The sequence below is a fragment of the Natator depressus genome, chromosome 23 (assembly GCF_965152275.1).
Source record: "Natator depressus isolate rNatDep1 chromosome 23, rNatDep2.hap1, whole genome shotgun sequence".
Lineage (NCBI taxonomy): Eukaryota > Metazoa > Chordata > Testudines > Cheloniidae > Natator > Natator depressus.
Window position 1 is genome coordinate 16,931,029 of NC_134256.1, and position 8,161 is coordinate 16,939,189.

Below are 8,161 nucleotides of genomic sequence, written 5' to 3' on the forward strand. Positions count from 1 at the left end.
TCATCATATTCACATGGTACACCCGGCGGTGATGTACCCGGTTACACAGCTCCACCACATAGTTTACCTCATTTAGCTGCTTGACAACCTTGAAAGGGCCTTCCCAGGCAGCCTGTAGTTTGTTTTTCCTCATGGGGATGAGAACCATCACCTGATCCCCGGTGGCGTAGGCGCAGGCCCATGCCGTGCGGTCATACCAGGCCTTCTGCTTCCTCTGGGCTCTGGCTAAATTCTCCCTGGCCAGGCCCATGAACTCAGCAAGTCTCTCTTGGAAGATCAAGACATACTCCACCATGGATTCTCTGTCGGGCGTGGCCTTCCGCTCCCATTCGTCTCTCATCAGGTCCAGGGGCCCCCTTACCCTCTTGCCATATAACAGTTTGAAAGGCGAAAACCCAGTAGACTCCTGGGGTACCTCCCTGTACGTGAACAGCAGGTGAGGTAAGTACTCGTCCCAGTCCTGCGGGTGCTGGTTCATAAAGGTTTTCAGCATCATCTTTAGCATCCCATTGAACCTCTCCACGAGCCCATTGGGCTGGGGGTGATACACTGAGGCCCCGTTGTGCCGGATCCCACATTTCTCCCACAAGCACCGGAGCAGGGCCGACATGAAGTTGGACCCTTGGTCCATCAAGACTTCCTTGGGGAACCCCACTCGGCTGAAAATGGTCAGCAGCGCATCTGCCACAGTGTCTGCTTCAATGGAAGCTAAGGGCACTGCCTCGGGGTAGCAACATCTACCACCACCAGAATGTATTTCTTCCCCGACCGGGTCATCTTGTTGAGAGGTCCCACTATGTCCATGGCCACCTTCTGGAAAGGCTCCTCTATGATGGGCAAGGGTCTCAAAGACGCTTTCCCCTTGTCCCAGGCCTTCCACACCCTCTGACAGGGGTCATAGGATCGGCAATACTGCTGGACAGTGGTAAAGACCCCAGGCCAGTAAAAGTTCTGAAGCAGCCTCTGCCTGGTGCGTTGGATTCCCTGGTGCCCTGAGAGGGGGATGTCATGGGCCAGGTACAGTAGCTTGCGGCAAAACTTCTGGGGGACCACCAGCTGCCTCCTGATCCCCCATGACTCCATTTCCCCTGGGGGAGCCCATTCTCGGTACAGGAACCCCCTCTCCCACAGGAACCTCTCCTGGCAACCTCTCCCCATGGTCTGTATCGCACTGAGGTCGGCCAGTTCCCTGAGCTTCCGCAAGGAGGGATCTTTCTGCAACTCGGCCTGGAACTCAGCGGCTGGGGAAGGGATGGGGACCAGTTCCCTCTCGCTAGCTGGGTCTGAGGCCACAGCCTCTCTGAGCTGTGCCCCTCGGTGCTCCCTCCCCTCCGGGGTAGGGTCCTGCGCCTCGGGCAAGGTACCCTCCCCAAGGTCAGGGCGCAGTGCCCCGCGCCGGCTCTGGCTATGGGTCACGACCAGGGCACCCTGGGGTTTGCTTGGCCAGTCCTCCAGGTCTTCTCCCATTAACACCTCACTGGGCAAATGGTGGTGCACCCCCATGTCCTTGGGGCCCTCCTTGGCCCCCCATTTCAGGTGTACCCTCGCTACGGGCACCTTGAAGGGGGTCCCGCCCACCCCCGTCAGGGTCAGGTAGGTGTTGGGCATCACCCGATCTGGCGCCACCACCTCGGGCCGGGCCCGCGTCACCTCCACGCCCGTATCCCAGTATCCAATGACCTTCCTCCCACCCACCTCCAGGGGAACAAGGCACTCGCTCTGCAGGGACAGCCCCGCGCCTACCATGTAAATGGAGAACCTTGAGTCCGGGGCATCCAGCCCCCCAGAGGAGCTGGCCTGGGTCCCTCCCCCCTCCGAGCAGTTGATAAGCTGCCAGCCCCCCTTGCCTGGGAAGCCTGCCCCTCATCTGGCTGGGTCCCTACCCAGTTAACCCTGTGTGGGTTCGGTCTGCTCAGTCTGTCCCTGAGCTTGGGGCACTGGGTCCGTATGTGGCCTTTCTGGCCACAGTAATAGCAGCCCATGTCCCGTTCGTCCCCTCAACCGGGTCTGTTGGACCTGACGCTGGATGTTCCCCTTGGGAAGGGGTTCTCCATATTTCCCCTCTGGGAGGTCCCATGGTGACTCTCTCTCTGCATCGTGGCGGGCCTGTTCCTTTGGGGCTCCTCCCTGTCAACCCCTGTCCGGCTCTTCACAAACTCGTCGGCCAGCCGCCCTGCATGTCGCGGGTTCTCTGGTTTTTTGTCCACCAACCGCAGCCTCAGGTCGGATGGGCACCGCTCATACAGTTGCTCTAGTATGATCAGTTTAACCAGGTCTTCCTTCGTCTGGGCCCCCTCTGCCCACTTGGTGGCATGTCCCTCCATGCGGATGGATAGCTGCAGATATGAGGCCTCAGGGGTTTTACACGGACTCCGGAACCTTTCCCGATACATCTCAGGAGTCAGCCCAAACTCGCGTAGCAGGGCCTTTTTGAATAGTTCATAGTCCCCTTTCTCTGCCCCTTCCAGTCGGCAGTACAATGCCACGGCCTTGGGGTCCAGTAAGGGGGTGAGAAACCGGAGCCTGTCCGAAGGACCAACCTGGTGCAGTTCGCAGGCCATCTCAAAGGCATCCAGGAAGTCATCCATGTCCTTCCCATCCTTACGCTGGGCCAGGAGGCACTTATCAAAGCTCCGTGCCATCCGGGGTCCCCCATCACTCACTGCAGCCGGGGGCTCGCTACTCCTCAGCCTAGCCAATCCCAGCTCATGCTGTCTCTGGTTCTCTTCATGCTGCCTCTGTTTCTCCTTCTCCTCCAGCTCATGCTGACGCTGCTTTTCCCGCTCCTCCGGCAGTTCCTGCTGCCTGAGCTCCAACTCTCTCAGTTTTAGCTCCTTCTCCCATTGCAGCCGCCTCAGATCCAGTGATGGGGAGCTCTGCCGGGAGGATCCCTGCTGGCCGCAGGGGTCACAGTGCCCTCAGTATTCGCTGGGCTCCTCCCAGCCCTTCCCCTAGGCATAGGCAGGAGGGGTCTCGGGAAGCCCTCAGCAGCCACCTGTTCACTCCCCGCTGGGACAGACACTGGTGCCTGCACTGCATCTTCCAGGTTGCTTCCCTCAGAGACAGGGATCAGTTCGTTTGAGAGATCTCCCTCCTCCAGCTGGGCAATCAGCTGTTCCTTGGTGAGCCTCCCAATGCGCAGCCCCCTCTGCCTGCACAGCTCCACCAGGTCGCTCTTAAGGCGCTTGCTATACGTCTCCTTGCTGGCCACTCGCAGGCCTGTGTGCGCGCCGCTCCCCACAGTTTCCAGGGAGAACCCCAAGAGTGCCAGCCCTTCTTGAGGTCACCACCTCTTTGCCAGGGTTGAGCTGCAGACTCCTCCGCCCCTGGGGACTGCTCGCTGCAATCCCCAGGGGAACCCTGTTACTGCAAAAGTCCTTCTCGCTGGTCACATGCTCCCAGGGGTAACCGCCCCCCCCAAACCACTCCTCTCTGAGCCTTCAGCATGCCTGGTCCTCATCAATCCCCCTTTGTTTTACTGCTCCCAGTCACTTACTGCAGGAAGTGCTGTCATAGAATCATAGAATATCAGGGTTGGAAGGCACCTCAGGAGGTCATCTAGTCCAACCCCCTGCTCAAAGCAGGACCAATCCCCAATTTTTGCCCCAGATCCCTAAATGGCCCCCTCAAGGATTGAACTCACAACCCTGGGTTTAGCAGGCCAATGCTCAAACCACTGAGCTATCCCTCCCCCCTGTCCATGGGGTGAAGTAGATCCCACCTCTACCACCAGTTGTCACGGAGTGTGCGGGAGTCCGGGCCCTGCACCCCTCTCCCTGGGATTCGCCATGATCCTCAGCAAGCCAGTAAAATGGAAGGTTTATTGGACAATAGGAACACCGTCTAAAACAGAGCTTGTGGGTACAACCAGGACCCCTCAGTCAAGTCCTTCTGGGGGGCAGGGAGCTTAGACCCCAGCCTTGGGGTTCCCTGTGTTCGACCACACAGCCCAAAACTGAAACCAAAAACCCCCCTCCCCCAGTCTCACTCCTCCTCCCTCCGGCTCCTCCTCCAGTCTTTGTCCAGTTTCCTGGGCAAAGGTGTCACCTGTGTCCAAACCCCTCCCAGCTCAGGTTACAGGCTCAGGTATCCTCACTCCAGTGGAGTCATCCCCTGCTCTCCCCTCCCCCATGCAGACAGTCCCAGCAGAACTAGACGGCATTCCCTGGTCAATCCTCCCCACTCCCTGCTGTGTCACACAGCCCCACCCTCTGCAGAGCTCCCAGCTAAACCTGAAAGGAGGAATTGGAGTTTGACCCCCAGCCAAGTGCTCTCTGTTATCATTGCATCTCTGGCCCCACCCAAGAGCAAAGGGTGAGTGTAGGTTTCTGGGCCATTTTATTACCTATTTGCCCGCGTGCAAAGCAGGGCTCTGGGAGAGCCACAGAGCCAAGGCCTGGCAGGCACTGGGCATTCTGGGAGGCTGGTGAAAATGGGGATTTTTTTTTTTTGAGGAAAATTTTCTTTTCATTCAAAAGTTTGCCTGAAATCTTCCAATATTCTGACAAAATGACTCAAAACAAAACAATAATGATTTCAAATAGACTGGAAATTCAATTAAAATCAAATGGAATCAGAATGAATTTTTTTCAAGTTCACTTAGTCTTTTCCTCCTTAAAAGCAAAAAAAAACATTGATTTTGATTCCACCAGACTGGAATCAAAATGAACATTTTTTGTTGTGAATCATTTTAATGACAATTTTCAAATTAAATGGAATATTTTGGTGAAAATGTTCATATACTTTTGAAAGCCATTTTTCATTACAAACATTTTTCATGAAACATTCTTGACCAGCTCTAGTTTCCAGCTTCTTTACAGGGCTCTTGTTCAGCCTGATAATACAGGGTAAAATACTGAAAAAGCACCTAAGTCCCACTGGCTTTCAATAGGACACAGATAGATTAAGGGCTAACTGCTCTCAGAGCACCTACCAGTTCAAATCCTGCACTAAAGACACCTGGGGGTGGGGGTGGGATGTGGACATGTGGCCAGAATTGGCTGGAGCACTACACCTGGGCTGTGGGAGAATCAGGATTGATTTCCTGTCTCCGATTTGGGCCAGGGATTTGACCCCATGTCTTGCACCTCCCAGGTGAGTCCCCTAATAACAGGCTGTGGGGTGACTCTGCAGGGGTTTGACTCTGGGTGTCCTGACCCCTGGGCTATTGGCTGTAATACAGGGGGAGGGGCTCATCTCTCTGGCTCTGTGCAAGGAAGGGCTGACCGGGTTTAGGTGCCTAACTCCAGGCAAGGGTTTACTGCTGAGAATCCCAACTGGAGGGAGGCTGCCGTCCTCCAGCCGGTCAGTCATAAGAATCATAGAATATTAGGGTAGGAAGGGACCTCAGGAGGTCATCTAGTCCAACCCGCTGCTGGGAAAGCCCACAGGGAGGCGCAGGGACAGTTGGAGGCCCCCCACCCCCGACCTTCCTGCTGATGAACAGTGTGAGCTCCAGACACACAATAGATGACACTTGAATTTGGTGATTTATGTGTAATCAGCAGCACAAGCACTAATCACCACTGCCTCTCCCCGCGACCCCTCTCCCCCTTCACCTCCCGGCTCCCCGGCAGAGCAAAGGTCTCCGGAGAGGCTGCGCTGCAGGGTTCTGAGCGCTCCCTTTGCTACCGCAGCTCTCCGGGGCACAAGGTGGAAGTTTTGCCTAAAGCGCAAAATATCCTTGCACCGGCCCTGACTGAGGGGCTGGGAGGACGAGATAACAAGACTGAAGAGAGAGCGTACCAGGGAAGCAGAGTCCCAGCTGGCCGCGAGCCTAGCCAGCGGCAGCCGGCAGCGCTCAGTAGGCCCCATGGCAGAGGAAAGCTCCAAGGGGGGATTTCAAGAAGGGGAAGGTGGTGTCTTTGTGAACATTGATGCGGAGCTGTTCCCGTGCGTGGCGGCAGTGTGGGAGAAAGCGCGGAGGTGCTCGAGAGGACAAGCCGACATTCAAGGCTGCCATTGTTGGCAGAGCGTGGGCTGATGGCTTGATGAACTACTAAGTCTGACAGTTAATACTTTATCTAACACCACACATCCCTCCAGCACAGCGTTCAGCATCCTGCGCTGGGTTAAACACATGTTCTAACACAAGGTAATGTCCCATCGAGACAAGACTTGAAATGGTCTGAGCTTAGCTAGGCGCAGCTACACCTGATTGCCAGACTGAGAGCTCTTTGGGCCACGGACGGTCTCTCATGGTCTGTATGTGTCACCTGACACAATGGGGCCCTGATCTCAGTTGTGATCTGGGCAGCGCCCAGCACAATTGGGGCCCCGATCTCAGCTGGCGCCTCTAGGTGCTACTGTAATACATGTAATAATAACAACCAGGAAGCACCTTCCATTTAGATCTCTGAGCCAAATGACTGCCCCGCTCCCCCTCCACACACACTTCTGGCCTGGCAGCCCCTCCTCCTAGGGGCATCCACAGGGCAGGGCTGTGAGGCCCTTTTGAAGAGGCACCAATTCACCTGTGCGCCCCATCACACCCTCCAGGGAAAGACCACAAGGAACCCAAGAGGGCCACACCATGCAGTGAGGGGATAACGAGCTGAGCAGTGAATCACACCCACCATCGGGGTTTGCCCAGCACTGATGGGAGGAGGGAACAGGCCATGGCAGGGGGACGTGCTCCAGGGGGAAGGAGTGTGAGCACCGCTGAGAGCGAAGGAAATGGGGTAATAACGGGGAGGGACCTACCTTAAGAATTCAGCATGTTCCAGGTGATGCCATGCAGCGAGCCAGGGGTCCTGGCATCACACAGAGCACCCAAGGAACTGAATGAATGTTCTGAGGCAGATGAGGAAATGGGTCCCGGAGCTATGTGTGAACTTTGACCAAGGGAAAGTGAAAGCACCAGGGCATCAGTCAAACATTAACCTGTGCATTACAGCAGAGCTGTTATCTGGCCAGGACCCAGGGCAAGTGTTCGGTTACCTGTGGAGATATGGTGAGCAGAGAGGAGTAAATGTGCCGTTGGGTTTCCCATTCATCCTCCCATCACTCGGGAGGCCCAGTGCAGCTCAGAACTAAGTGCTGATACTCCCCTGCCCCTGGATCTTCTCCGTACTCCCATCCCATCCCCTTTCCCCACCATCAGCCTGCCCTTCCTGTCCCAGCCTGTGCAGCACTGTGGGGGCATTAGCAGCCTGTGTCATGTACAGAAAACAGCAACCCAAGGGTCTAAAGTTCAGTGCAAAGCAATGCAAGCAGCTTCAATGTGGAATAGGAGGTGCAGGGTAGAACAGCCCCAATGACTTCTAAGGAGGAATTGTTGTGATGGTGGGTACAAGTGCTTTAACTAGGCGTCATCAGTAGGGTTTGAACTCAAGATCTGCCACGGCATAGCACAGGCCTCTGCCACTTGAGCTCTGTTAGCACTTCTTATCTGCTTATCATTTGGATAACCCTGGTTGAGTGGGATGCAGCGATTGAACCTGAGCCCTATACAGCAAAATACCTGTTACTATCACCTGGCGAAAGGGAGAAGTTGCTAGCTTCCTGCCTGTAGCCACCCCAGAAACCTAATTCCTGTTCTCATAAGTATACGAGCCCAGCTGGGCTAGCAGGGGTTACACCTGGGACCTGATCCAGCTCGTCTTGTGTGAGAGCCTGCTTAGAACTCGCTGGCTGTGCCATTCTGGGCATTTGTTGTGATCCAGATACACCCCGCCCAAAGCAAATGGGAGTGTTGGCCCAGTGACCAGCTCATTGCTGGGAAGGAAGGCTGGGTGGGGATGAAACATCTGAACCATCCAGTGAGACTCCTGCAGGAACTCCCCTGTCTCTGAGACTCAGCCAGCAACAGCACTGGGATCTCCATGGCTCTGGGTTCTGGACAGCACACAGCCCAGACAGTGAGCATCTCGCCGGGCCCATGTTCACCTGCCCCGATTCACATTTGCCCCCAGAACAATTCAAGGCTCCTCCCAAGCGTCCCTGGGAATCACAGCATCCTCCCAGCTGGAGGGTAAAAGCTCCACAGCCTGTCTGGCCAATTCCTGTTAACCCCTAAGAGGCTGCAGAGGCCTCATGCAGGACAAAGGGCAGGATGGCAGATGACAGATTCCAATAATGAGGACGTAAACATGATGCACTCTGGGGCAGGTGGAAGAAGGTTTTTTCCTGAGGAAAACTGAAATGAATTTCCATTGAAACT

General features: G+C 55.6%; 1 protein-coding gene across 9 annotated transcripts in view; it reads right to left on the reverse strand.

Annotated features, from left to right (window-relative positions):
* The window catches only part of LOC141976560 (butyrophilin subfamily 3 member A2-like), a 42,235-nt gene extending 35,407 nt beyond the window's left edge, over positions 1-6,828 (reverse strand). For all 9 annotated transcript variants that reach the window (XR_012636129.1, XR_012636132.1, XR_012636130.1 and 6 more), the window contains exon 1: positions 6,703-6,828. The gene's annotated coding sequence lies outside the window, so the exon portion shown is untranslated. The remainder of the gene's footprint in view (positions 1-6,702) is intronic.
* Positions 6,829-8,161: the final 1,333 nt, after the last annotated feature.